The sequence below is a fragment of the Dermochelys coriacea genome, chromosome 5 (genome assembly GCF_009764565.3).
Source record: "Dermochelys coriacea isolate rDerCor1 chromosome 5, rDerCor1.pri.v4, whole genome shotgun sequence".
Classification (NCBI taxonomy): Eukaryota; Metazoa; Chordata; order Testudines; family Dermochelyidae; genus Dermochelys; species Dermochelys coriacea.
The window spans coordinates 125,117,893-125,139,798 of record NC_050072.1 but is presented as its reverse complement, the minus strand read 5'-3'; the positions used below and the strand labels follow the sequence as shown (position 1 = coordinate 125,139,798).

At 41.2% G+C, this 21,906-nt stretch overlaps 1 long non-coding RNA gene across 1 annotated transcript; it reads left to right on the top strand.

The window, feature by feature from the left end:
• Positions 1-1,606: 1,606 nt before the first annotated feature.
• On the top strand, positions 1,607-20,240 carry LOC122460274. Its single transcript, XR_006281485.1, has 3 exons — positions 1,607-1,736; positions 7,890-7,895; positions 20,229-20,240. It is a non-coding gene; the product is annotated as an uncharacterized LOC122460274 (long non-coding RNA).
• The last annotated feature ends 1,666 nt before the right edge of the window (positions 20,241-21,906 follow it).

Below are 21,906 nucleotides of genomic sequence, written 5' to 3'. Positions count from 1 at the left end.
GTAAGTAATCTAGCCCTTGGACTTTTTGGCTCCCTGTGCTCCTCTCTCTAAGCCCTGCTCCTGCTTGGGACTTCCAGGGCTCTAGCCCATATCCTACCATCCACCCAGTCTTGTTCCTGCCCTGTCTCTGCTCTGCTTCTATCTTCCCTGACTCCTGGTAATTTGCCTCTGACCTTTGACTCTGACTCTGTTCCGATTTTTGACTCAGGCATTTGGACTCTGACCACTAGGCCTGCCTGCCTATGACATAACCGGGTCCCCTGACACTTGTGACAGTTCTGATGCTTCATGCCCTCAGTTTTCTCCCAGGCTCCCAGGTTGGACTGTATCTTCATCATGCACCATGATCTCTCCTCATGGTAAAGGGAAGCAGTAGAATGACGAATTCCCTGACCATGATGCATCATGGGAGGATGTAGAATGGCTGCAGAGTTGTGCCTCTGGAGGAGAATGGGGACAACAAATTATAACTCTGACGTATACCAGGATGGGATATCAAAAGTAAAATATTTCAGTGTTCAGCCACAATATATCAGTTTTTGGCTGTAAGCTTATTGGTTTTCAGGTGTTTGTTTTTTTTAGATGAAGAAACAAAATTTTATGCAGAATGCAGACACTCTTCACAAATTTCTCATGAATGAAAAATTGTTTTTTACATGAAAAGTTGGATTTTGACAGAATGTTTTATCCAATCCTATCCATTGGGTCAGGAGAGAGATTGCATGATAGCTAGGAAGTTGACAAGTTCCTCTGCAAAAGAACCAGACGTAAACTGAAGGGAATAAAGGAGAAAAAATGGCAGCTCAATTTTTTCTTAAGTAAGTTTGCTTTCTTCTTTAAATACAGAATGGAGTTATTACTGTCTCTCAGCTTTTCCTGCTTCATTCACTTTCATATAAGAATGAAGTGAAAATATCTAATCATTTGATATCTCTTTCTCTGTTAAGCAATTATCTTTCCTAGGTAGAAGTTCAAATGTGATTTTCAGTAAGATCCACTTCTGCATTGAAATAAAGGGTCACATCTCCCAGCATGTCAAAATGTGTGTCTGTTTTCTACTTTTCATAAAGAAATGTGAAATAGAAAATTAACTTTTTAATGACTCTGATAAGGATTGCTATTCAATGCCAGGTTTCAGAGTAGCAGCTGTGTTAGTCTGTATTTGCAAAAAGAAAAGGAGTACTTGTGGCACCTTAGAGACTAACAAATTTATTTGAGCATAAGCTTTTGTGAACTACAGCTCACTTCATCACGAAAGCTTATGCTCATATAAATTTGTTAGTCTCTAAGGTGCCACAAGTACTCCTTTTCTTTATTCAATGCCAGTTTCAGTAAATGGCCAGGCACCAGTTCTTATAAACTGGGATTGTTTCCATCTAATCAAATCTACTTTTCCCTTACTAAAACCAAATAGAATGCATAAACATTACTCAATGGATCTCCGGTAAAGTATCTTTCTACAGTGAATGAAAACAAGCAGGCCCTAGAGCTCATCAAAAACTGACGGGGGTAGGGGGGAGTTTACTGAAAAATTCAATGTATTGGTAGAAATTCAAATACCAAAAAATTTAAGCTTTAAAAACTGTAATAATATAGCTGTGTGGAAGTAGATAAAGGGAATTTGGATGCAGGCCTCTGAAATGAGCAGGAGTCAGTCTAACTTTAGCTTTAATAACGTGAGATTTGCAGAAGTGGGGATAGTGCGAAGCGAGTGGTGAAAAAGTGTGAAAGAGGATGTTGTGACCTTGTATTAGATAAGAATCGAATATAGACTGTAAGAGAAATTGGTGAGAAAAATAAGATATCATGAAGGAATATGTATAAACAATATGCAGCTGTTGCTCATTATTGTCTGTAATAAAAGTATAAAAGCTTGCTCTAATTGTTTATCTTGGAGAGACCTGCCTAGGTGGGGGAAACCCTATGTCCAAGTGCACGCTCTTCCACTGTGCAATTGCTTGATATAATAAAGTGTATCTGACTTGCTGCACCCAACCTGAAGAGTGAGAACTGTGTTTTTCTTCGACAATTTGGGGGCTCGCCCGGGATGGCAACGCCTGCGGAGACAACGGCAGCTGCTGTGGACCGTTCCCCTTTGAACTCCATGGTGCCACAATAGAGGTAAGAGACCTTTTGAAATCTTTACTGGGGTATCGGAGGAGGACTGCCTGTGAGGCCGTCTGTCCCTTTTGGGCTTACACCATCCGAACTTACTGATTGTGCAGCAAGATCAGATGCAGAGCGGTACTGGGGATTTGTTTGCCACCCCCAGTAAGGTTAGTTTGAAGTAGTACTGGGGATTTAGTTTTACCACCCCCACAAAGGTTAATGCATTAGGCTATTGCACTGGTGCTGAGGGGTTGTTAGCACCTCAAAGATTGTATTAAGTCCAGACATAAAGCATTAAGGTTATTGAACAGGAGATGCATCATGGTGTGAAGATACAAAGGCCTTGGTGTGTGTGTGTATATGTGCGCACGCTAATGTGAATGAGGGCCACTGAAAGACGCCCAGAGCTCCCTGCGAAGCTGTAAGCTCGTGGCCAGGGATATCTCTAACGCGAGCTCGGTGGCTGCATCTTAGTGGATTGGTAAAAGATCTGACCCAAAGTGGCTGTCCCTGCATGGCATGACCAGCGAGGGGTCTCCCTGGGTCTAGGATTGTGTGACCCCATCTCTCCTCTGACTCTCCTCCCCATTTGAACCACTGACTAGGCTAATCACCTCACCGGAGGCAATTAGAGTATGCGGCATCGTCTCTCTGAGACTAGCCGATGCTCTTTGCTGAAGGGGGTGTAGGAGGGTCGTGGACATCCTGGATAAATCTTTCCTGTGTGAGTGCCTGAGGAGAGAGAGAGAATTCCTTAGCTCATGAGCTGCTGAGTAGACAAGGCATCTCCCCTGGTGTGTGTGATTGGAAAATGGGTGGGGCACAAAAACAAACATTTTGGTTTTCAGAGGTTTTTTTGACAAAAATCTAAATTTTGCACAGAAAGTAGACATATATCATGGAAAAAAATTTTAACCAAGATCCCAGTTCTCTCAAATACTGTTGATGGAAAAGTTTTGACCTGCTCTATTAAATTTTTCAACACAGCTCCTTAGAGACACCATGGTCTAGTGGAGAAAATCTGATCTGTGACTCAAGAGACCTAACTTCTAGCCCCCTCGCTGACTTGCTTGGTGACCTTGGACAAGTCACTTAACCTCTATTTTCTGCTTCCTACCCTTATCTACTTAAAGTGTAACAATGTTGGAGCAGGGACTTTCTCTTATGTTTGTACTACACCTAGCACAATAGGGTGCCAATTTTACTTAAAGCTTCCAGAAGCTACAGTAATACAAAAAATAACAACAAATCCTTTTTCTCTTACTAAGTGAAGGAAAATAGGTGTTGAACACAACTCCTTTATTAAATCTGTTTCCTATGAGAGCTAAATGGTAGTACTATGAAGTGTTAGCCATGGAGGAAGGGATAGCTCAGTGGTTTGAGCATTGGCCTGCTAAACCCAGGGTTGTGAGGTCAATCCTAAAAGGGCCATTTAGGGATCTGGGGCAAACATTGGAGATTGGCCCTGCTTTGAGCAGGGGGTTGGACTAGATGACCTCCTGAGGTCCCTTCCTGATATTCTATGGTTAGAAGTTGTCTATAATTCCATCCCTTATACCATATAAATGGAATTGGAGACTGGAGGGGAGAAAGCGACATTCCCACTCAGATGTAACTTTTTATTCTGATTAATCCCCAGAGAAAATGAATCTGCTACTGTTCTTGAGCTGAAAGTAAATGGGGTCAGTGACATTACAGCAATGCTTCTTGCTGCTCTCCAGTAGAAAATGTAATTAAAGAGACAGGTTGGCCTGGCTACAGTTCATTCTCTCACCAAAAGAAATCATGAAAGCTCTAGTTCAATGCTGATGGCGCTAATTCTCCTTTACACTAAGACCCCTTTACAACACTCTGTCAGTGCAAAGAAGTCTCCATGTAGGTGTAAATGCGCACCCACATTATTCTGACACCCACTTTAAGGCCCCTTTGCAATGTTCTGGCAGCGTACAGGGACCTTAATACATGAATCAGACCCATAATGTTTAGTTTCAGAGTAGCAGCCGTGTTAGTCTGTATTCGCAAAAAGGAAAAGGAGTACTTGTGACACTTAGAGACTAACAAATTTATTTGAGCATAAGCTTTTGTGAGCTACAGCTCACTTCATTGGATGTATGCAGTGGAAAATACAGTGGGGAAATTTATATACACACACAGAGAACATGAAACAATGATACACACTGTAAGGAGCGTGATCACTTAAGATGAACTATTACCAGCAGGAAGGAGGGGGGGAAGGAGGAAAACATTGCACTATAAACATTGCCCGAATGCACTATAAGGTGGGTAGAAAGCTGGCTAGATTGTCGGGCTCAACGGGTAGTGATCAATGGCTCCATGTCTAGTTGGCAGCCGGTGTCAAGTGGAGTGCCCCAGGGGTCGGTCCTGGGGCCCGTTTTGTTCAATATCTTCATAAATGATCTGGAGGATGGTGTGGATTGCACTCTCAGCAAATTTGCGGATGATACTAAACTGGGAGGAGTGGTAGATACGCTGGAGGGGAGGGATAGGATACAGAAGGACCTAGACAAATTGGAGGATTGGGCCAAAAGAAATCTAATGAGGTTCAATAAGGATAAGTGCAGGGTCCTGCACTTAGGATGGAAGAATCCAATGCACCGCTACAGACTAGGGACCGAATGGCTCGGCAGCAGTTCTGCGGAAAAGGACCTAGGGGTGACAGTGGACGAGAAGCTGGATATGAGTCAGCAGTGTGCCCTTGTTGCCAAGAAGGCCAATGGCATTTTGGGATGTATAAGTAGGGGCATAGCGAGCAGATCGAGGGACGTGATCGTTCCCCTCTATTCGACACTGGTGAGGCCTCATCTGGAGTACTGTGTCCAGTTTTGGGCCCCACACTACAAGAAGGATGTGGATAAATTGGAAAGAGTACAGCGAAGGGCAACAAAAATGATTAGGGGTCTAGAGCACATGACTTATGAGGAGAGGCTGAGGGAGCTGGGATTGTTTAGTCTGCAGAAGAGAAGAATGAGGGGGGATTTGATAGCTGCTTTCAACTACCTGAAAGGGGGTTTCAAAAAGGATGGCTCTAGACTGTTCTCAATGGTAGCAGATGACAGAACGAGGAGTAATGGTCTCAAGTTGCAATGGGGGAGGTTTAGATTGGATATTAGGAAAAACTTTTTCACTAAGAGGGTGGTGAAACACTGGAATGCGTTACCTAGGGAGGTGGTAGAATCTCCTTCCTTAGAGGTTTTTAAGGTCAGGCTTGACAAAGCCCTGGCTGGGATGATTTAACTGGGACTTGGTCCTGCTTTGAGCAGGGGGTTGGACTAGATGACCTTCTGGGGTCCCTTCCAACCCTGATATTCTATGATTCTATGATTCTATGAAACCTTCTGTGGTGATAATCAAGGTGGGCCATTTCCAGGAGTTAACAAGAACGTTTGAGGAACAGTGGGGGAGTGGGATGGGGGGAGAAATAACATGGGGAAATAGTTTTACTTTATGTAATGACTCATCCACTCCCAATCTCTATTCAAGCCTAAATTAATTGTATCCAGTTTGCAAATTAATTCCAATTCAGCAGTCTCTCGGAGTATTTGAAGTTTTATTGTTTAAGGATAGCCACTCTCAGGTCTGTAATCGTGTGACCGGAGAGATTGAAGTGTTCTCCGACTGGTTTTTGAATGTTATAATTCTTGATGTCTGATTTGTGTCCATTTATTCTTTTACGTAGAGACTATCCAGTTTGACCAATGTACATGGCAGAGGGGCATTGCTGGCACATGATGGCATATATCACATTGGTAGATGCGCAGGTGAACGAGCCTCTGATAGTGTGGCTGATGTGATTAGGCCCTATGATGGTGTCCCCTGAATACATGTGTGGACAGAGCTGGCAACGGGCTTTGTTGCAAGGATATACAAGGATATGTATACCTTCAAATCAGCGGCACTGCGATGGGTACCCGCATGGCCCCACAGTATGTCAACATTTTTATGACTGACTTAGAACAACGCTTCCTCAGCTCTCATCCCCTAATGCCCCTACTCTACTTGCGCCACATTGATGACATCTTCATCATCTGGACCCATGGAAAAAAAGCCCTTGAGGAATTCCACCAGGATTTCAACAATTTTCATCCCATCATCAACCTCAGCCTGGACCAGTCCACAAAAAAGATCCATTTCTTGGACACTACGGTGCTAATAAGCGATGGTCACATAAATACTACCCTATATCGGAAACCTACTGACCGCTATTCCTACCTACATGCCTCTAGCTTTCATCCAGATCACACCACACGATCCATTGTCTACTGCCAAGCTCTACAATGTAACTGCATTTGCTCCAACCCCTCAGACAGAGATAAACACCTACAAGATCTCTATCATGCATTCTTACAACTACAATATCCACCTGCTGAAGTGAAGAAACAGATTGACAGAGCCAGAAGAGTACCCAGAAGTCACCGATTACAGGACAGGCCCAACAAAGAAAATAAGACAACGCCAGTAGCCATCACCTTCAGCCCCCAACTAAAATCTCTCCAACGCATCATCAAGGATCTATAACCTATCCTGAAGGATGACCCATCACTCTCACAGATCTTGGGAGACAGGCCAGTCCTTGCTTACAGACAGCCCCCCAACCTGAAGCAAATACTCACCAGCAACCACACACCACACAACAGAACCACTAACCCAGGAACCTATCCTTGCATCAAAGCCTGTTGGCAACTCTGTCCGCATATCTATTCAGGGGACACCATCATAGGGCCTAATCACATCAGCCACACTATCAGAGGCTCGTTCACCTGCACATCTACCAATGTGATATATGCCATCATGTGCCAGCAATGCCCCTCTGCCATGTACATTGGTCAAACTGGATAGTCTCTACGTAAAAGAATAAATGGACACAAATCAGACATCAAGAATTATACAATTCAAAAACCAGTCGGAGAACACTTCAATCTCTCTGGTCACTCGATCACAGACCTTAGAGTGGCTATACTTCAACAAAAAAGCTTCAAAAACAGACTCCAACGAGAGACTGCTGAATTGGAATTAATTTACAAACTGGATACAATTAACTTAGGCTTGAATAGAGACTGGGAGTGGATGAGTCATTACATAAAGTAAAACTATTTCCCCATGGTATTTCTCCCCCCACCGCACCCCCTACTGTTCCTCAGACATTCTTGTTAACTGCTGGAAATGGCCCACCTTGATTATCACCACAAAAGGTGTTCCTCCTTCCCCCCCTCCTTCCTGTTGGTAATAGCTCATCTTAAGTGATCACTCTCCTTACAGTGTGTATGATAAAATCCATTGTTTCATGTTCTCTGTGTGTGTATATAAATCTCCCCACTGTATTTTCCACCGAATGCATCCGATGAAGTGAGCTGTAGCTCACGAAAGCTTATGCTCAAATAAATTTGTTAGTCTCTAAGGTGCCACGAGTACTCATAATGTTTAGTGATTTTATAGCTTTACAAGCCTGATCCAAATCAATTAATGGAAAGACTCCCATTAATTTCAATTGACTTTACTGAACCTTGGATCAGCCCCTATATAGGCATGATTAAACAAGCTGTTATGCAGGTGTATAAATGACATTTTAAGTCAATGGGATTTAAAGCACATACTTAAGGGTTTTGCTGGGATGGACTTGAGCATGTGTTTGAAGTTAAGCACGTGTTCAAGTGCATTGTTGAATCACGGCATAAAAAAGTCATTGTGCTACTACAGAATGTATTAATATAATTTCTAACTTTTTTCCTCTTGGGAAATAATGCTAAAGATTAAGTTGTTAGCGTGTAGTAATATTTTATAGTAATAGTTTCATAGCCAAAAAGGCTAGATACACATATGTTTTCTTATATTCAAGCTGCATCTTGAAAAATGCTATTAAATTCTATAGAGGATGATAACATTTAAACCAACATATAAAATGCTCATAAATAAAAGGGATATCCCTTTTATTTATGAGCCTGCTGTTCAGGACCCCAATTTATCATTAGGCAACAAAGTTTGAAAATTTTGGCCTTTATAGATCAAATATTTCTCTCCCTCAGTGAGTTTATCCCAATGAACTTTATGGAATGAACAAAAAATAAAACAAACTGCTTACTAATTTCTGTGCAATTTGGGCCAGATTCAGGAAAATGCAGAAATCTATCCTTATTCAATGCATCATTTAAGCAGCTGGGTTCAATGGGTTTGCTCCCTTTTTAAAAGTTAGTTAAATGGTTAATCGGGCCTAAGTGCTGTCCAGAATAGGACTGCATGACTACATGACATTCCATTTGTAATATATCAGATAAAAATACCAGTAAGTAGCAAGGGTGCCATAATATTGAAACAAAGAATGAGTAAGAAGTTCAAAAAGGGCCCCCAGTAACAAAGAAGCAGTGGAGATTGCAGAAAATACTTTCAGTGCTTGGGAAACCTAAGCAATTGTAAAAGTAACAGTGTTGAAATGCTATTCCCATTGACTTCAGTGGCCTTGATGGTATGGAAAAAAGTGTATCCTTAGCACATGTTAACAAACATGCCTTTTTCCTAGTAAAGGCAAAGCTCTATAGTTTTTATCTCAGTCTACTGAAACATGAGAAAATTACAAACTGCCTTGCCTTCAATAGCTAACTCAAGATAAGAAGAAACCTTTTATTCCTAGTTAAGGTAATCACAGAGGCCAGGATTTTACCCCAGGCATTTTCCTTTTTCAGTGGTCAGCCTTTGGATGTTACTTGTTAAAATTGGTACTTTTGCAAATAACTCTCAAGCTAATTACTTACAGCATTATACATTTTTCCTCCCTCTTAGTTTGAGGTTTGAGATGATGAATACAGGAGTGAATGGGCTATATTCATTTGTGCTGTAAATGCATTGAGTACAGCTGATGTGGTTAGGCTGGTGTTTTTAGTTAGATTGCTTTATTTTGTAATGAAAGTACAAACAAGAAACAAATTTAAAGTGGATGCCAGGATTACAAAAATGGGGGAGGGGGCAGCAAAGGAAGGAAACGCAGCTTCATAAGGGAAAATATAGAATTATGATAAAATTCATGAACACCATGGAAAAGCAAAAAAGAAAAAAAATGGAAAAACCAAGTCATTGGCCATAAGGACATGTCAGAAAAAGAACAAGCTTTAGCATTGTGATATATAATAAGTAACATTTTTAAAGATCATATTTAGACCTAATTTATTAGTAAAGCATGTTTGTACAGGGCCTAGCACCATGGGGCCTCAATCTCCAAGAAATAACTAGGGCTAGCAAAAAAGTAGGCATTTTCACAGGGCGGGGAGCAATCAGAATGAAATGTTTCTTCATCTCATTTGAATTTTTTCACTTTTTTTTTTGAAGAAATACAAATATTTAGTTCAGTTTTCCTCCCCTTTGCCTTGCTTCAGAGGTCTCCGCTATAAAGAAGACTAGTCCTAAATGCTCTTGAGCCGACATGCTGCCACTTTCACCCCTGCAGTTCCTGGTAGAGCCCTGCAGCTCTGTGGATATCCGCTTTATATCCATGTATGTCTGCATCCACAGATATACATTTTATATCCTCTAGGGCTGAACAAAACCTATTTATCACCTTCTAGTGACCTGTCTTAGTTTACATACTTTAAAACATAGTTTTCAATATAGATAAATAATTCCTAAAATATCATAATGCATACATTTCACAATGATTGATGTCCAGTAAGCTACTGTCTTGCAGTAGAAACCTTACATGCCACCCTTTGGCAACCTTATGTTACATTGTACCATATGTCCAATTGCTGCACTGTAATGTTACTCAGAAGACAAAAAGGTGTCTAAGACCACAGCTCAGTTGGATCCTGGGTATCTAATTACCCACCAAGCCTCAGTCTTAATGTCTTCCTAGACCAGTTTTGTTTAGACATGCATGAACATTTTTATTGCTGGGGGGGACATGTTCTGGTCAGTTTCAAAAGCGTAGTATCTTTTGCCTATCTTTTTTTTGCTCTCCACTGAAAAATGAAATGTTTCTCTCCCACACATGTGAAGAGTCCTGTTTATGCAGAAAACAGGTGATGTCTCCAGGAACTGCTGTGGGTTCCCCCCACCTCCTCCAGTTGGGATAAATGTGTGAACATTCTTTGTTTTTCCTGAAGGAAATTTAATTATTTTCAGTGGGGTGGGAGAAATATGAAGTGGGTGAATCTTTTAATAAGCTCATAAATTCTTGTGATATTGGATATGATATGGAATTCAAAAATGCCATAATTTAAAAACCCAAAAGGAAAGTATCTATCCACATCATTCACAACAGTGAATGTACAGCTAAGTGCTACAATTCCTAGGACATGGGCAGACACTCAATTGATGGCAATGAAATGTTGTACAGGCACAAAAATTCACCTGCATCCTGTCAGTTACAGAATCTGGGACTTACATTGATACCTTATACTCCGCTTGAACCTGTCCACTCCACATCTATGTGAAAGACAGAATAAAATGAAGTAGGCATTCTCTGAACAGCTGTATACAAAAAAACAAAAAACCAATTTATGTTATGATGAAACAGCTCTTCAGTGGAAATGGTGTGAAGTATCATCATATAAATAAAATAAAGTTTTAATGGGCACAATATTTCTACCTTGAGTCACCAAATCACACTTGTCCTGGCAAGCAGGTATAGGAACATATACATTGCAGGAATTTACCTTTCTCAGAAATAAATTACTCTTTCAAATAATTGTCTGTTCTGAAAAATCATTTCATCTCAAAATTGAAGAGGCAGCTGCAAATAAATAAACCATACAGCATTTTGTACTTTGGAGGATATTTGTGTACTGCTTATCTGTTTTAATTTTTCTTTTTTAATGGAACAATTTTTAAGCAGACTTTGGGGCAGATCCCCAGCAATATACATTATCTTAGGTGCACTGAGTTGAACAGAATTATGCTATTTTATACCAAGTAAACTTCTGACTCTTTGACTACAAAATATCCCAGTTACTTTATTTTTAACTGTAGAAGGATCAGTTCATACACTGACTTTTGCATATATATGATGTGAAGAAATGAAAATCTCTTATGTTAATGATATTAAATGAAAGATAAAAGATAATAATATAAAAATAATTCATCTGAATTACTACTAATAAATCAGAAGTCCTTATGTTTCCTTTACAGTCAGTTAGTTTTAGGCAGAGTTTTTAATGTTTCATGTAGCTTTCATATGAATATTCTTTATATAAGAATTTCTTTTGAATATTAAAATATAGTACTATAAATCGTGTATTAGTTTATATGTGTGAATATATAAATGAACTAAAGAATGATTAAAATTAATTTCTGGAATAAACAGTGTAGATCAAAAGCCAGTATGATATAAGTATTTTAAAAGATATGGTGCCTATTGAAGCAGTGCTATTTTTTATTTTATATGGAAAATCAATCTATGCACATGTCAAACCTTTATTTCCTTTTTAAAATTAAAATGCATGTGTAGAACTGTCAGCATAAGAGGAAGAAACAACATCATGGGCCCAGGTCTGCATGACTGGGTTGTCTCTAGCTTTGCCAATCAGGCCATTCGTGAAGATTCCTGCTTCCTCTCCTTCATTTCTGGTTTCTGTGGGGCCAACTTCCATACACTTCTTTCCAACAAGCAACAGTATGTAAGGTTCTCAGTTCTGGTCCAGAGCAGAGATTGACAGCAACTCGGTCACAAATATGTTTCTGGTAGACAGGAGTAAAGTGCTTCTTTATATTTTCCCACTGATCCCACTAGTGATCCAAACAGCTACAAGACAAGAGTTAGGTCATACTATTTGCCCCAGCATTGGCCAGACAATAATGGTATATGGATTTCTTGGATCTCTCACAGAAAACTCTGTTTCTACGACCTGTATCCATGAAACTTGCTAACCTAGGAAGAGACTTTGATCTCACTTCCAAATCCAGTTATTCCACCCAGGGTTTGTATCACAAATCAGTAACTATTTGTACCTGACATTAACCAGGGAAGTACAGGAGATTCTTTTGTAGTCTAGGATCAAAAGCCACCTGTTCTGAAAATAACGGATGTCAAAAAAAGTTTTCTCTATGCATAGTAGATATCAATGTGGTTTGCATCCACATCCTCCTCTTTGGGATTTTATGTACAACAGAAAAGGTACTGACTCTTTTGTTTGTTCATTTGTTTGGTCTCCTATCAAAGTGCAGCTATCTCAGTGTATCAGCTACCAGTGGGCAGTTTGATCGCCACAAGATTTCTTAATTATCCGGTTAGTTGCTTCTTGCTGGTCAGAGAATCAGTGAGACCTTAACATAGGGCTGATGGACCTACCTCTTAAGCACAGAGGAGGGTGCTGTTGTTCCAGCTGTTGCAAAAGACAACATCTTAAACCAGTTATAACTTTTAAAAGAGTGATTCAATCACAGACTTTTCTCCTTTCATCGTATCCCACAGAGACAAAGTGGTCCTATGTCCTCACCTCAAATTAATACCAAAAGTTGTGTCTGGCTTCCACTGGTGGAAGTTGCACCTCCCAGAGTTCTTCTAAACTATAGATTAAGCACACAATGGGACAAAGTAATACAAGGGTGTAAAATATACAGGAACGACTGAGTAGGTTGAGCTGGTGGGGAAGTGAAAAAAAGCATAGAGTAAAAATCTTCAGTGACTCAAACTGCATCATAGGATCTCTATGGATAGAGATTCCATGCTTGAACAATAAGCATATAGTTATGTGAATATATTGCCGACCACCTGACCAAGATGCTCATGGTGATTGTGAAATGATCAGGGATATTAGAGAGTCTGCAAAGGCAGAAAACACAATAATAATGGAAGACTTCAGATAGTCTCGTATTATGGGGAACATGTCACATCAGGAAGGGATGCAGAGATAAAATACATAGACACATTAGTGACTACTTCTTAGAGCAGCTAGTCCTGGAACTCACAAGGTGAGAGGCAAGTCTTGATTTAGTCCTAACTGGAGCATAGGATCTGGTCCATGAAGTGAATACAGCTGAACTGTCTGGTAATAGAGACCATAATGTAACTAAATTCTACCTCCTGGGGGAGGGGGGATGCCAAAGAAGCCCACCACAGTAGCATTTAACTTAAAAAAAAAGAGGATTAAAAATGAGGAAGCTAGTTAATTAGAATTAAAAGGAATAATCACAAGGATGACATGCCTGCACACTGCATAGAGACTATTTAAAAACATCATAATAGAATGTCAAACTAAATGTATACCCCAAATAATAAAAAACAGAAGACCAAAAATGCCACCATGGCTAAACAGCAGAGTAAAAGAGGCAGTTATATACAAAAAGCCATCCTTTAAAAATTGGAAGTCAAATCCTAGTGAGGGAAAATAAAGATGCACAAACTCTGCCAAGTCAAGTGTAAATATAATAAAGAAGACCAAGAAAGAATCCGAAGAGCCACTAACTAAAGACACAAAAACTAACAGCAGTTTTCTTAAGTTCATCAATAGCAGGAAGCCTTCCATGTAGTGTGGCCACTGGACGACCAAGGTGCTAAATGAACACTCAAGGAAGATAAGGTCCTGGTGGAGAAGTTAAATGAATTCTGTGCATTAGTCTTCACTGCAGAATTCTTTGAAGTTGTCAACAAGCATGTGGACAAGGGTGAGCCAGTTGATATATTGTGTACTTGGACTTTCAGAACACCTATGACAAGGCCTCTTAAGCAAAGTAAGCAGGCATGGTATAAGAGGAAGATCTTGTCATGGATTAGTAACTGTTTAAAAGACAGGAAACCAAGTGTAAGAATAAATGGTCAGTTTTCATAATGGAGACTGGAAAATAGTTGGGTCCCCCAAGGATATGAACTGGGGACTGTGCAGTCAAGAAAATATTCATAACTGATCTGGAAAAGAGGGTGAACAATGAGGTGATAAAATTTACAGATCATATGAAATGTCTCAAGATAATAAAGTCCAAAGCTGACTGTGAAGATTTACAAAGGGATCTCAGAAAACTGCATGACTGGACAACAAAATGGCAGTTGAAATTCACTGTTGAGAAGTAACGCACATTGGAAAACATAATCCTAACTATATGTAAAAAATGATGGTGTCTAAATTAAACTATTATCACCCAAGAAAGAGATCTTGGATTCTCAGAGAGTTCTGTGAAAACATCAGCTCAATATTCAGCAGCAATAAAAAACCTAACAATATTAGGAACCATTAGGAAAGAACTAGAAAATAAGACAGAAAATATCATAATGCCATTATGTAAATCCATGTCATGCCCTCACCTTGAATACTGTGAGCAGTTCCGTTCATCCCATCTCAAAAAAGATATATTAGAATTGGAAAAAGAATTGGTCTATAAAATCATGAATGGTGTGGTGAAAGTGAATAAAGAAGTGGTATTTACCCCTTCATGTAACATAAGAACCAGGGATCACCAAATTAAATTATTAGGCAGCAGGTTTAAAACAAATGTAAGGAAGTACTTCTTGACACAATGCAGTCAACTGTGAAACTCATTGCCACGGGAAGTTGTGAAGGTCAAAAGTAGAACTGACTTCAAAAAGAATTAGAGAAGTTCCTGAAGGATAGACCCATCAATGGCTATTAGCCAAGATGGTCAGAGAAGCTGTCCCAGGCACGTGTGTTCCGAAACCTCCAAGTGCCAGAAGCTGGGACTGGACAAGAGGGGATGGATCACTTGAAATTTCCCAGTTCTATTCATTTCCTCTGAAGCATCTGGCACTGGCCAGTGCTGGAAGACAAAAAGGAGTACTTGTGGCACCTTAGAGATTAACAAATTTATTTGCGCGTAAGGTTTCGTGGGCTAAAACACACTTCATCGAATGCATGCAGTGGAAAATACAGTAGATAGATAGATAGATAGATAGATAGATAGATATACAGAGAACATGAAACCATACCCTCTATAATGAGAGTGATCAGTTAAGGTGAGCTATTATCAGCAAGGGGGGGGGGACCAACCTTTTGTAGTGATAATCAGGATGTCCCATTTCCAACAGTTGACAAGAAGGTGTGAATAACAGTAGGGAGAAAAATAAGCATGGGGAAATAGTTTTACTTTGTGTAATGACCCATCCACTCCCAGTTTTTATTCAAGCCTAAGTTAATTGTATCCAGTTTGCAAATTAATTCCAATTCAGCAGTTTCTCATTGGAGTCTGTTTTTGAAGTTTTTTGTTGTTGTATTGCAACTTTTAGGTTTGTAATCGAGTGACCAGGGAGGTTGAAGTGTTCTTCGACTGGTTATTGAATGTTATAATTCTTGACATCTGATTTGTGTCCATTTATTCTTTTACGTAGAGACTGTCCTGTTTGGCCAATGTACATGGCAGAGGGGCATTGCTGGCACATGATGGCATATACCACATTGGTAGATGTGCAGGTGAACGAGCTTCTGATATTGTGGCTGATGTGATTAGGCCCTATGATGGTGTCCCCTGAATAGATATGTGGACAGAGTTGGCAGGTTCCTAGGTTCATGTTTTTGTTGTGTGGTGTGTGGTTGCTGGTGAATATTTGCTTCAGGTTGGGGGGCTGTCTGTAAGCAAGGACTGGCCTGTCTCCCAAGATCTGTGAGAGTGAGGGATCGTCCTTCAGGATAGGTTGTAGATCCTTGATGATACTCTGGAGAGGTTTTAGTTGGGGGCAGAAAGTGATGGCTAGTGGTGTTCTGTTACTTTCTTTGTTGGGCCTGTCCTGTAATTGGTGACTTCTGGGTACTCTTCTGGCTCTGTCAATCTGTTTCTTCATTTCAGCAGGTGGGTATTGTAGTTGTAAGAATGCTTGATAGAGAACTTGTAGGTGTTTGTCTCTGTCTGAGGGGTTGGAGCGAATGTGGTTATATTGTAGAGCTTGGCTGTAGACAATGGATCGCGTGGTGTGGTCTGGTGACAGGATACTAGGCTAGAGGGACTGTTGGTCTGACTCAGGATGGGCATTCTTATGTTCTTAGATTCTTATCCAAAGGAAACTAATCTTAATACATAAGATGCCAAGAGGTCTTTGGGGGTTTATTTGACTAGGACCTAACCCACGTAGGAGATCATTAAGACATTTTGTGGCATTGGGGTTCAATGTAAAATAAATACTTTTATTAAGTATTTAAGTGGATTAGGCTATGCATTGAGAGGTGTTTATACATTAGCTAGCAGATCACTCTGCACCTCATGATCTTGAAGATAACTGCGACAGCTTAAATAGCACTGATGGCATGCCTTCTTAATAGAAATCCATAACAGAAATCTTGTATCTGGAGCTCTGCATGCATATTTACACGGTGTAACTCTCATCTTGGCATCAAGATACAATTCTCATTTTGGGAGAGTGATTCTGTAATCCTTGTTAAATCAGAACTCCACAGCCCACCTTTGCATTGCTCATCAGATTCTAAGAAAGGCCAATTTGCAGAGGCCACCTCATAGAAGAAAGAGAGTGCAACTTGACATAGCAATGGTGGTTCTCCAGGAGTACTGCTAGTATGTGTTCACACAATCTACCCTCCTTCTCCTCTTCCTCAAGGTTCGATTCTCAGGAAACTCTTGGTTAAGGAGAAAGAAGTGAGGTGGCTGAGGCTGCATGGGCCTCTTACAAATTCAAGTCCAAATATCTCAAGTAATCAGAGGGCATTGATTTCATCCCAATAGGCATGACGTTTTCCAAACTTCAGTTGCACTGGGAGCTTCATCCCTTGAATGAATTTGCAGCGACAACACCTGAAGTGCAGACCCATTGGTAAATTATCTTGTTTTTCCATTTTTAAAAGATGGCCTCTGCCTATTCCCATTGGCTCATAATATGGTAAAATCTTCCTTGGCATGCCAGTGAGCAAACGTACTGACTTTGGCATTTACCTTTTGTCGTTCCCCATGACAGGCAATACAATTATTACATTCACATTCCAAAATCAGTAACTCACACTATTTGGTATTGAATAAGTCACCAGAAACCGGTAATTATCCCCCCCCCCTCTTAACATTTCTTCTTAATAAACAGACCGCATTTATCTATGCCTGATTCCCAATACTGATCAGAGTATACAACGGGATTCTAAAGTTCTTCTTCAGTCCCTCTTTAAACAATTTTCCACTTGAATTCAAAGTATTAATTTCCTTCCATATCACCAAGAAAGGGGATGAAAAATGGACTATTCCAAAACCACAAATATTGTATGAGAATTCAAATTCTCATATATTAAAATAACCTTAATTATTCTTGTTCTCACACAGAGATGCCTAAATGCCCAATTTAACCACTGTCTCATCTGTTGTTTTTATTGTGTAAAGCTTGTTTGACACTTTTTCCCCCTATAAGCAAATGGCTTGATTGGATAATGCTAGATCATAGAATCATAGAATCATAGAATATCAGGGTTGGAAGGGACCCCAGAAGGTCATCTAGTCCAACCCCCTGCTCAAAGCAGGACCAAGTCCCAGTTAAATCATCCCAGCCAGGGCTTTGTCAAGCCTGACCTTAAAAACCTCTAAGGAAGGAGATTCTACCACCTCCCTAGGTAACGCATTCCAGTGTTTCACCACCCTCTTAGTGAAAAAGTTTTTCCTAATATCCAATCTAAACCTCCCCCATTGCAACTTGAGACCATTACTCCTCGTTCTGTCATCTGCTACCATTGAGAACAGTCTAGAGCCATCCTCTTTGAAACCCCCTTTCAGGTAGTTGAAAGCAGCTATCAAATCCCCCCTCATTCTTCTCTTCTGCAGACTAAACAATCCCAGCTCCCTCAGCCTCTCCTCATAAGTCATGTGCTCTAGACCCCTAATCATTTTGTTGCCCTTCGTTGTACTCTTTCCAATTTATCCACATCCTTCCTGTAGTGTGGGGCCCAAAACTGGACACAGTACTCCAGATGAGGCCTCACCAGTGTCGAATAGAGGGGAACGATCACGTCCCTCGATCTGCTCGCTATGCCCCTACTTATACAACCCAAAATGCCATTGGCCTTCTTGGCAACAAGGGCACACTGCTGACTCATATCCAGCTTCTCGTCCACTGTCACCCCTAGGTCCTTTTCCGCAGAACTGCTGCCGAGCCATTCGGTCCCTAGTCTGTAGCGGTGCATTGGATTCTTCCATCCTAAGTGCAGGACCCTGCATTTATCCTTATTGAACCTCATTAGATTTCTTTTGGCCCAATCTTCCAATTTGTCTAGGTCCTTCTGTATCCTATCCCTCCCCTCCAGCGTATCTACCACTCCTCCCAGTTTAGTATCATCCGCAAATTTGCTGAGAGTGCAATCCACACCATCCTCCAGATCATTTATGAAGATATTGAACAAAACGGGCCCCAGGACCGACCCCTGGGGCACTCCACTTGACACCGGCTGCCAACTAGACATGGAGCCATTGATCACTACCCGTTGAGCCCGACAATCTAGCCAGCTTTCTACCCACCTTATAGTGCATTCATCCAGCCCATACTTCCTTAACTTGCTGACAAGAATGCTGTGGGAGACCGTGTCAAAAGCTTTGCTAAAGTCAAGAAACAATACATCCACTGCTTTCCCTTCATCCACAGAACCAGTAATCTCATCATAAAAGGCGATTAGATTAGTCAGGCATGACCTTCCCTTGGTGAATCCATGCTGACTGTTCCTGATCACTTTCCTCTCCTCTAAGTGCTTCAGGATTGATTCTTTGAGGACCTGCTCCATGATTTTTCCAGGGACTGAGGTGAGGCTGACCGGCCTGTAGTTCCCAGGATCCTCCTTCTTCCCTTTTTTAAAGATGGGCACTACATTAGCCTTTTTCCAGTCATCCGGGACTTCCCCCGTTCGCCACGAGTTTTCAAAGATAATGGCCAAGGGCTCTGCAATCACAGCCGCCAATTCCCTCAGCACTCTCGGATGCAATTCGTCCGGCCCCATGGACTTGTGCACGTCCAGCTTTTCTAAATAGTCCCTAACCACCTCTATCTCTACAGAGGGCTGGCCATCTCTTCCCCATTTTGTGTTGCCCAGCACAGCAGTCTGGGAGCTGACCTTGTTAGTGAAAACAGAGGCAAAAAAAGCATTGAGTACATTAGCTTTTTCCACATCCTCTGTCACTAGCTTGCCTCCCTCATTCAGTAAGGGGCCCACATTTTCCTTGGCTTTCTTCTTGTTGCCAACATACCTGAAGAAACCCTTCTTGTTACTCTTGACATCTCTTGCTAGCTGCAGCTCCAGGTGCGATTTGGCCCTCCTGATATCTTTCCTACATGCCCGAGCAATATTTTTATACTCTTCCCTGGTCATATGTCCAACCTTCCACTTCTTGTAAGCTTCTTTTTTATGTTTAAGATCCGCTAGGATTTCACCATTAAGCCAAGCTGGTCGCCTGCCATATTTACTATTCTTTCGACTCATCGGGATGGTTTGTCCCTGTAACCTCAACAGGGATTCCTTGAAATACAGCCAGCTCTCCTGGACTCCCTTCCCTTTCATGTTAGTCCCCCAGGGGATCCTGGCCATCTGTTCCCTGAGGGAGTCAAAGTCTGCTTTCCTGAAGTCCAGGGTCCGTATCCTGCTGCTTACCTTTCTTCCCTGCGTCAGGATCATGAACTCAACCAACTCATGGTCACTGCCTCCCAGATTCCCATCCACTTTTGCTTCCCCCACTAATTCTACCCGGTTTGTGAGCAGCAGGTCAAGAAAAGCGCTCCCCCTAGTTGGCTCCCCTAGCACTTGCACCAGGAAATTGTCCCCTACGCTTTCCAAAAACTTCCTGGATTGTCTATGCACCGCTGTATTGCTCTCCCAGCAGATATCAGGAAAATTAAAGTCACCCATGAGAATCAGGGCATGCGATCACACATGAATAAAAATAAGAAATGCATTTGACAGCCAAATGGACTGATCTCAGGTTAACATAATCCTAAAATGTAATATAGTGAAAAGTTCCTCTTTGAGGCTATTCATTATAAAAAAAATATATTTCTACAGAGGCCTCTGATTTATTTTCTTTTTTATTATCTTGATTGCAGTTTTTCTTGTAATTTCTCTTGAGATTACCCAGGGAAAATAAAAATCAATAACCATAACAAGACTAAATATTTGATCTCTAATTCTGTTCTGCATACTTTGATTAAACTATCATCATTTTCTAGTCCAATTGCATAAGTTTTGGCAATTAAGAATTATATTTAGGGGAAACAGTGTCAGTGTTGGTTTTAGAAATTATAATGACACATTAAAGTTACACATGGGACTGATCCACTCCCTTTAAAACCGGTGTTAAAACTCCTATTGGCTGGATGGAGGACTGAGCCATATTATAATTTACACTCTGAAAAAGAGAGAATTCTAGATAAAGCTCTAATTTTAAGCTCTGTATCTGTCATTGTTCTAAAGAGTATCACACTGAGAATGAGCTTTCTTGTGTGTTCAGTCCAAACAAATGAGTAGCGAGCAGCAATAGAGAAGTGATTTTTACCTCTGTATATGGCATTGCTGAGATCTATACTGGAATACTGCCTCCAGTTCTGGTGTCCACATTTTAAAACAGATCTTGAAAAATTGGAGAGCGTGCAGAGAAGAACCACCAAAAATGGGGGGGGGGGAAATGCCCTTTAATGAGGCTGCATGAGCTCAATCTGTTTATCAGCTAGATCAACAGGTGGCTTCATTATATATGTACCTTCACAAGGAGAAAACACTAAAAGGCTCTTTAATCTACCAGAGAAAGGTATAATAAGACTCAATGGTTGCAAGTTAAAGCCAGACAAATTCAAACTTAGAAATAAGGCACAAATGGTGGGATCCACCAGGACTTAGGTGTCCCAGTGCTTAACTTTTAGACACCTAGAAAATCACAGGAACCACACTGTGATCTATGGCATCTCAGCTCCCTATACAATGAATGAGGAGAGATAGGCACCTTATAGTGTGATTTCCCAAAAGCCAGCATGCTACATGGGGAGCCTCCTAAGCTAGGAAATGGGAGATGTTGACAAGAGGTGTGGGTGCACTAAGCTCCACCCCTCTCTCAGAGATGGGTACCTAAGTCCAGGCTGTAGGGAGGAGCTTAGCAAGCTACCGGGAGTCAGATGGCTTAGATGCCTAAGGTGTTTCTTGCAGGAATAAGTTTGGCACCTGCCTTACTCCATGCAAAACCTGAGGGGAAGAATCACCCATCTTGTACATTTTAGCCCAGTGGTTGGAGCAGTCATCTGGGATATGGAAAACCCAGGTTCAATTCCCCCCTCTGCCAGTCAAGGAGAAAGGCTTTGAACAAGGTTCTCCTATCCCTCAGGAGAGTGCTTTACCCAGTGAGATACAGGGGTTCCCTCAGTCTCTCCTGTTGAAGCTGTGCCGCTCTAGATAAATAATGAAATGGTTGGAGCAGGAGGACTGGTTCCAGTGTCTCCTACCTCACAAGTGGATGCTCTAACCATTAGGCTACAGTCTTTCTTTCTCCCCCCATCCTCTTCCTCCATCTAGATTTTGAATGGGACCCAATTTGGTAGATGCACTCTGAGCACGGCTACTGGATCAGGCCCTGGATGTGACTTAGGCAGCCAAATGTCTGTCTTCCCCTGGTTTGTGAATTGCTCTGCGGCTTAGGCAGGAGATAGGCATCCAAACACCTGAAGGGAGGCAGCAATGTACATACCCAGAGGCAAGAACTTAGGCACAGAGGGAACTTCTGTCCTGAAAAATGTAGGCGCCTACAGGTTTTGGCCAGAGTTTTGTGGATCACAGTGGAGCAAAAACTGTTACTTAGGTACTTAAAACAGGGACCTAAGTTTGGGGTTTAGGCACCTAAGTACTTGTGTGGCTCCCACCCCAATTTCTAACAGCGAGGGAAATTAACCATGGGAGCAAG